General features: G+C 61.8%; 1 non-coding gene across 1 annotated transcript; it reads right to left on the bottom strand.

The window, feature by feature from the left end:
* Positions 1 to 265: 265 nt before the first annotated feature.
* LOC136446668 (small subunit ribosomal RNA) lies at positions 266 to 2,081 on the bottom strand. The gene has a single exon (XR_010757634.1). It is a non-coding gene; the product is annotated as a small subunit ribosomal RNA (ribosomal RNA).
* Positions 2,082 to 8,467: the final 6,386 nt, after the last annotated feature.

The following is an 8,467-nucleotide window of genomic DNA, read 5'->3' as shown; positions in this document are numbered from 1 at the left end:
TCACACTGAAGGCGCCCGACCAACGTTCCAAGGGGGCTGCCGGGTCCCGCCGCCAAGCGGGTCGGCATGGGCACTCCTGGCTCTCCGCCCGCGCTCCTCCGCGAAGGAGGTGCGATTGGCGCGAGAGCAACCGTCGGAGCGCCACCTTGTCGAGGCGGTAAGGAAGAGTGAGGGTCGGAGCGGGAGGCCGGGGGCACCAGAGCCCGCTCCTTGCCACGAGTTTGTGTGAAGTCGATGACGCGAGCGTCTCGCTTCTTCGTTTCGGTAATGATCCTTCCGCAGGTTCACCTACGGAAACCTTGTTACGACTTTTACTTCCTCTAAATGGTCAAGTTTGATCGGCTTCTCGGCGCTCCTCCAGACCGTTGCCGGCCCGAGAGGGGCCGATCGACCGACCTCACTAAACCATTCAATCGGTAGTAGCGACGGGCGGTGTGTACAAAGGGCAGGGACGTAATCAACGCGCGCTGATGACACGCATCTACTGGGAATTCCTCGTTCATGGGAGATAATTGCAATCCCCGATCCCTAGCACGAAGGCGGTTCAGCAGGTTACCCGCACCTTTCGGCGAAGGCGAAAGACTCGCTGATGCCTTCATTGTAGCGCGCGTGCGGCCCCGGACATCTAAGGGCATCACAGACCTGTTATTGCTCCATCTCGTCCGGCTTACTGCCGGCTGTCCCTCTAAGAAGTTGCGGCCGATCGCGCGGGATCGCCGAACTAGTTAGCATGCCAGAGTCTCGTTCGTTATCGGGATTAGCCAGACAAATCGCTCCACCAACTAAGAACGGCCATGCACCACCACCCACAGAATCAAGAAAGAGCTCTCAATCTGTCAATCCTTACTGTGTCCGGGCCGGGTGAGTTTCCCCGTGTTGAGTCAAATTAAGCCGCAGGCTCCACTCCTGGTGGTGCCCTTCCGTCAATTCCTTTAAGTTCCAGCTTTGCAACCATACTTCCCCCGGAACCCGAAAACTCAGGTTTCCCGGGAGCTGCCCATCGGGTCATCGAAGTAACGCCGGCGGATCGCTGGTTGGCATCGTTTATGGTTGTGACTAGGGCGGTATCTGATCGCCTTCGCGCCCGCAACTTTCGTTCTTGATCAATGAAAACATTCTTGGCAAATGCTTTCGCAGTGGTTCGTCTTGCGGCGATCCAAGAATTTCACCTCTCCCGCCGCAATACGAATGCCCCCGTCCGTCCCTCTTGATCATTACCTCACGTTCCGAAAACCAACGAAATAGAACCGAGGTCCTATTCCATTATTCCATGCACCACTATTCAGGCGCCAGGCCTGCTTTGAACACTCTAATTTTTTCAAAGTAAACGCTCCGGCACCCCGAGGCACTCAGTTAAGAGCACCAAGGAGAATCCGGCGGGGAGGGCCGGGACGAGCAGTGACACGCCTCGCGGCGGACCGCAAGCCCGGTCCCAAGATCCAACTACGAGCTTTTTAACCGCAACAACTTTAATATACGCTATTGGAGCTGGAATTACCGCGGCTGCTGGCACCAGACTTGCCCTCCAATAGATCCTCGTTAAAGGATTTAAAGTGTACCCATTCCAATTACGGGGCCTCGAAAGAGTCCCGTATTGTTATTTTTCGTCACTACCTCCCCGAGTCGGGAGTGGGTAATTTGCGCGCCTGCTGCCTTCCTTGGATGTGGTAGCCGTTTCTCAGGCTCCCTCTCCGGAACCGAACCCTGATTCCCCGTCACCCGTTGCCACCATGGTAGGCACAGAACCTACCATCGAAAGTTGATAGGGCAGACATTCGAATGATCTGTCGCCGGTGCGAAGACCGTGCGATCGGCTGGGTTATCCAGAGTCACCAAAGGGACCGGGGCGAACCCCGGGTCGGTCTTGGTCTGATAAATGCACGCCAGACCGTGAGGTCGGCGCTTCTTCCGCATGTATTAGCTCTAGAATTACCACAGTTATCCATGTAGGATGTGGCGATCAAAGGAACCATAACTGATTTAATGAGCCATTCGCAGTTTCACTGTGACAGTTTAAACTTGCACGTGCATGGCTTAATCTTTGAGACAAGCATATGACTACTGGCAGGATCAACCAGGTAGCGAGGACGCCGTGGCGGCGAAAGAGCGGTCGCCGCCGGGAGAGGACCGCCGCGGCCGCGGGGCAGCGCGAGAAGACCCGCACTGCCGCCGCTGCCACACGGTCCCGCTCGACCGGAGCGCCGAGCGCAGCCGAGTCCGTCGCTGCCGTGAGGTGGGAACGCGCCGTGGAGATGGCCGCGAACCCTCGGGAGCCTGAGCGCAGAACTCCCGGCCACACCTGACCGTTGCTTCCCGTAAACGCCCGAACCGTCCCGTCAGGAACGGTCCCGCACTCTCACGACCGGACGCATCCGCCGGCAAGGCGGACGGCCGGGTCTCGAACCGCCGAGTCCGCAAGGCGTACTCGCACGCAGACGGAAGGGGCGAGCCGTCGCCGTTGGGTCTGCCGCTCGCTCGCATCGAGCAGCGGGACCCGGACTGCCCTCCGCGGAGGGCCTGTCCCGGCGCTGGTTCCGGACGCCCGTCGGCACGCCCGTCCTCGCCCGCAGGAGCGGAGGAGCGGACGCCTTCCAAGCCGGTTGCGACCTCTGGCTGCCCTCGCGGGGAGTGGCAGCCTGGTCGGCGGGGTAGCAAATCGACTGGCGAGAGAGTGTGCGATTGCTCGCCGTCGATTCCCGAGCTAGTCAAAAAACGACCACTCTCTCAAGGTAGGTTGAGCGACCTACGACATGGTCAGACACCCTACAGAGCACTTTTTATAAAAACCAACGGAAGTCGGCCACGGGGTAGTGATCGGTGGCAAAAGGCGGCCGCCCCCACGGCCTGGCAGGCACCGTCCGGTCACAACGGACAACTTCGTGACGAGGTAATATCGGAGTTACCAGTTGCCATTACTTACCACATAGCCACAACATCGGAAATACCAGTACACACGTAATGCATTGCACGGTGTACATCGGAATAACCTCAAAAAATAATACCAAATAGCCACAACATCGGAAAGACCGTACCTCAGAAGTCGGCCACGGGGTAGTGATCGGTGGCAAAAGGCGGCCGCCCCCACGGCCTGGCAGGCACCGTCCGGTCACCACGGACAACTTCGTGGCGAGGCAATATCGGAGTTACCAGTTGCCATTACTTACCACATAGCCACAACATCGGAAATACCAGTACACACGTAATGCTTTGCACGGTGTACATCGGAATAACCTCAAAAAATAATACCAAATAGCCACAACATCGGAAAGACCGTACCTCATAGTTACCAGTACACACGTAATGCATTGCACGGTGTACATCGGAATAACCTCAAAATTGCCATTACTAACCACATAGCCACAACATCCAAGATCTTCCGAGGTACAGGGCTGCATGGCCCGCGCGATACCACACCAATGTCGGTAAAAAAAAGAATACAACATGATATAGAATAAAGAAAAGAATCGGAAGAACCGACAATGTTCCCCCTTTCCCCGCCTATCGACGTATAGGTTCAATCCATAGAAAGACCGTTATTGAGAGTAGTGAGAGTATTGCAACCATCCGCGCTTGGACGTCAACCAACACAGCAGTATGTGTCAGAAGATTTACTGGGCCTTGGGAACGGGTCCCCGTGCACTTGCACTAACCAACCGCGCTTTGACAAATCAGATCGAAGACCGTGGCTGCAATGCAGCTCCGAGGGGTCGGTGCTAAGCTTTCCTCGCCGTATGGCTCCCCGGCCAGGTCCGGCAAGGAGCCGTGCACCGATTCGGAAGGGCCCGGCAACGCTAGCCGAGCCCGTAGCCACGCCAGCACGGGCCGCCGGCCTTGGCCCGGCGGAGGTTAGGAAGGTCCCCTCGCAACGAACCTTCTCCGTCCCTCCCCGGCCAGGTCCGGCAAGGCGCCGTGCACCGATTCGGAAGGGCCCGGCAACGCTAGCCGAGCCCGTAGCCACGCCAGCACGGGCCGCCGGCCTTGGCCCGGCGGAGGTTAGGAAGGTCCCCTCGCAACGAACCTTCTCCGTCCCTCCCCGGCCAGGTCCGGCAAGGCGCCGTGCACCGATTCGGAAGGGCCCGGCAACGCTAGCCGAGCCCGTAGCCACGCCAGCACGGGCCGCCGGCCTTGGCCCGACGGAGGTTAGGAAGGTCCCCTCGCAACGAACCTTCTCCGTCCCTCCCCGGCCAGGTCCGGCAAGGCGCCGTGCACCGATTCGGAAGGGCCCGGCAACGCTAGCCGAGCCCGTAGCCACGCCAGCACGGGCCGCCGGCCTTGGCCCGGCGGAGGTTAGGAAGGTCCCCTCGCAACGAACCTTCTCCGTCCCTCCCCGGCCAGGTCCGGCAAGGCGCCGTGCACCGATTCGGAAGGGCCCGGCAACGCTAGCCGAGCCCGTAGCCACGCCAGCACGGGCCGCCGGCCTTGGCCCGGCGGAGGTTAGGAAGGTCCCCTCGCAACGAACCTTCTCCGTCCCTCCCCGGCCAGGTCCGGCAATGCGCCGTGCACCGATACGGAAGGGCCCGGCAACGTTAGCCGAGCCCGTAGCGACGCCAGAACGGGCCGCAGGCCAGGGCCCGGCGGACGTGGGAAGGCCTCCTCGCAGTAGAAACCCTCGTCGTCCCTTTCCGGCCCGACCCGACCGTTCTCCTTGTCAATAACCTTCCCGTTCATAAGCAGGAAAAACCTCACCGTCTGCCCGACTGGGTCACAGACGTCGCTCGTTAAAGCCCGAGCTAGTCAAAAAACGACCACTCTCTCAAGGTAGGTTGAGCGACCCACGACATGGTCAGACACCCTACAGAGCAATTTTTTTAAAAACCACCGCAAGTCGGCCACGGGGTAGGCTTCGGGGGCAACGGGCGACTGCCCCCGCCGGCGAGGGGAGACCCGTCCCGGTCGACCCCGTTGCTCGGCCGCCCGCTCCACCCCCGCCGCCCCGGGCCCCGCCCCACACCAGACGGGTCCTGCTCGCTCGCCTGGCGGGCCCGGGGCTCTCTCCAGGGCGGTCGAAGTCGGGCGGGGTAGGGCGCTCACTCCCCCCGCCGACACCCGCCCCGGCGCCCGGTGCCAAGCCCGTTGGAGCTGCCTGGCGGGCAAAGTCACCGAACGACCCCGTCTTTTCACCACGCAGGGGTCTTACCCGTGCCACGCCGGCTCCATCCGCACCCTCCCGGACTCACTAGGCCCCAGCCGCCGTCCGTTACGGACTCCGGAAGAGTTGCCTAGTCAAAAAACGACCACTCTTCTCAAGGTAGGATCAGCGACTTACGACCTGGTCAGACACCCTGGCGAAATCCGAAAGTCGGGGCAGGCCGGAAAGTCGCATGCCATCGTGTAGCAGGCGGTCTCAGGAGCAAGGAAAACCCAAACGCGGTCCGCCCGATAGCTTCTGGCGGCCGTAACGGGCTTGGGAAGCGGCCGCCCAATGGTTAAGACATAGCTAATAGTTAAGACATAGTGTATCGGAAGTACTTGCACGTCATCGGAGCGACTTGGTGACAACCAAGTGCTTTACGGGCCCCGGGCCCGTCCGCAGATGGAACGGTGCCTGCTCGCCGGTGGCGACGGACCTACCGCGGACCATGACGGCCAAAGCCGGCGCGGCCCGGCCTTGAACCGCCGCCTCGGCGGCGGGAACGGCCCGACAATGCATTAGACATGGTCTATCGGAAGTACTTGCAAGTCATCGGAGCGACTCGGTGACAACCAAGTGCTTTACGGGCCCTGGGCCCGTCCGCAGATGGAACGGTGCCTGCTCGCCGGTGGCGACGGACCTACCGCGGACCATGACGGCCAAAGCCGGCGCCGCCCGGCCTTGAACCGCCGCCTCGGCGGCGGGAACGGCCCGACAATGCATTAGACATGGTCTATCGGAAGTACTTGCAAGTCATCGGAGCGACTCGGTGACAACCAAGTGCTTTACGGGCCCTGGGCCCGTCCGCAGATGGAACGGTGCCTGCTCGCCGGTGGCGACGGACCTACCGCGGACCATGACGGCCAAAGCCGGCGCCGCCCGGCCTTGAACCGCCGCCTCGGCGGCGGGAACGGCCCGACAATGCATTAGACATGGTCTATCGGAAGTACTTGCAATTCATCGGAGCGACTCGGTGACAACCAAGTGCTTTACGGGCCCTGGGCCCGTCCGCAGATGGAACGGTGCCTGCTCGCCGGTGGCGACGGACCTACCACGGACCATGACGGCCAAAGCCGGCGCGGCCCGGCCTTGAACCGCCGCCTCGGTGGCGGGAACGGCCCGACAATGCATTAGACATGGTCTATCGGAAGTACTTGCAAGTCATCGGAGCGACTCGGTGACAACCAAGTGCTTTACGGGCCCTGGGCCCGTCCGCAGATGGAACGGTGCCTGCTCGCCGGTGGCGACGGACCTACCGCGGACCATGACGGCCAAAGCCGGCGCCGCCCGGCCTTGAACCGCCGCCTCGGCGGCGGGAACGGCCCGACAATGCATTAGACATGGTCTATCGGAAGTACTTGCAATTCATCGGAGCGACTCGGTGACAACCAAGTGCTTTACGGGCCCTGGGCCCGTCCGCAGATGGAACGGTGCCTGCTCGCCGGTGGCGACGGACCTACCACGGACCATGACGGCCAAAGCCGGCGCGGCCCGGCCTTGAACCGCCGCCTCGGTGGCGGGAACGGCCCGACAATGCATTAGACATGGTCTATCGGAAGTACTTGCAAGTCATCGGAGCGACTCGGTGACAACCAAGTGCTTTACGGGCCCTGGGCCCGTCCGCAGATGGAACGGTGCCTGCTCACCGGTGGCGACGGACCTACCGCGGACCATGACGGCCAAAGCCGGCACCGCCCGGCCTTGAACCGCCGCCTCGGCGGCGGGAACGGCCCGACAATGCATTAGACATGGTCTATCGGAAGTACTTGCAAGTCATCGGAGCGACTCGGTGACAACCAAGTGCTTTAAGGGCCCTGGGCCCGTCCGCAGATGGAACGGTGCCTGCTCGCCGGTGGCGACGGACCTACCACGGACCATGACGGCCAAAGCCGGCGCGGCCCGGCCTTGAACCGCCGCCTCGGTGGCGGGAACGGCCCGACAATGCATTAGACATGGTCTATCGGAAGTACTTGCAAGTCATCGGAGCGACTCGGTGACAACCAAGTGCTTTACGGGCCCTGGGCCCGTCCGCAGATGGAACGGTGCCTGCTCGCCGGTGGCGACGGACCTACCGCGGACCATGACGGCCAAAGCCGGCGCCGCCCGGCCTTGAACCGCCGCCTCGGCGGCGGGAACGGCCCGACAATGCTTAAGACATGGTCTATCGGAAGTACTTGCAAGTCATCGGAGCGACTCGGTGACAACCAAGTGCTTTACGGGCCCGGGGCCCGTCCGCAGATGGAACGGTGCCTGCTCGCCGGTGGCGACGGACCTACCGCGGACCATGACGGCCAAAGCCGGCGCCGCCCGGCCTTGAACCGCCGCCTCGGTGGCGGGAACGGCCCGACAATGCATTAGACATGGTCTATCGGAAGTACTTGCAAGTCATCGGAGCGACTCGGTGACAACCAAGTGCTTTACGGGCCCTGGGCCCGTCCGCAGATGGAACGGTGCCTGCTCACCGGTGGCGACGGACCTACCGCGGACCATGACGGCCAAAGCCGGCACCGCCCGGCCTTGAACCGCCGCCTCGGCGGCGGGAACGGCCCGACAATGCATTAGACATGGTCTATCGGAAGTACTTGCAAGTCATCGGAGCGACTCGGTGACAACCAAGTGCTTTACGGGCCCTGGGCCCGTCCGCAGATGGAACGGTGCCTGCTCGCCGGTGGCGACGGACCTACCACGGACCATGACGGCCAAAGCCGGCGCGGCCCGGCCTTGAACCGCCGCCTCGGTGGCGGGAACGGCCCGACAATGCATTAGACATGGTCTATCGGAAGTACTTGCAAGTCATCGGAGCGACTCGGTGACAACCAAGTGCTTTACGGGCCCTGGGCCCGTCCGCAGATGGAACGGTGCCTGCTCGCCGGTGGCGACGGACCTACCGCGGACAATGACGGCCAAAGCCGGCGCCGCCCGGCCTTGAACCGCCGCCTCGGCGGCGGGAACGGCCCGACAATGCTTAAGACATGGTCTATCGGAAGTACTTGCAAGTCATCGGAGCGACTCGGTGACAACCAAGTGCTTTACGGGCCCGGGGCCCGTCCGCAGATGGAACGGTGCCTGCTCGCCGGTGGCGACGGACCTACCGCGGACCATGACGGCCAAAGCCGGCGCCGCCCGGCCTTGAACCGCCGCCGCGCCTTGGGAACCGGCCGCCAATTCTCAATGGCGTTAACTCCGGGCTACGCCGTAGTTTGGCCGGTGTTCGCCTTTTTTCGTACCGACCGGCAAAGTGTTAACTAAACTTAGAATCAGAAATGAGAAAATTCCAAAAACACAAAGTTTTGTTTTGTTCCTGGTCGACGAAAAATATGAAAATAAGAGATATTA

The sequence above is a fragment of the Branchiostoma lanceolatum genome, chromosome 12, assembly GCF_035083965.1.
Source record: "Branchiostoma lanceolatum isolate klBraLanc5 chromosome 12, klBraLanc5.hap2, whole genome shotgun sequence".
NCBI classification, from domain to species: domain Eukaryota; kingdom Metazoa; phylum Chordata; class Leptocardii; order Amphioxiformes; family Branchiostomatidae; genus Branchiostoma; species Branchiostoma lanceolatum.
The sequence above is the reverse complement of the archived record's forward strand: the minus strand, read 5'-3'. Positions and strand labels throughout refer to the sequence as shown.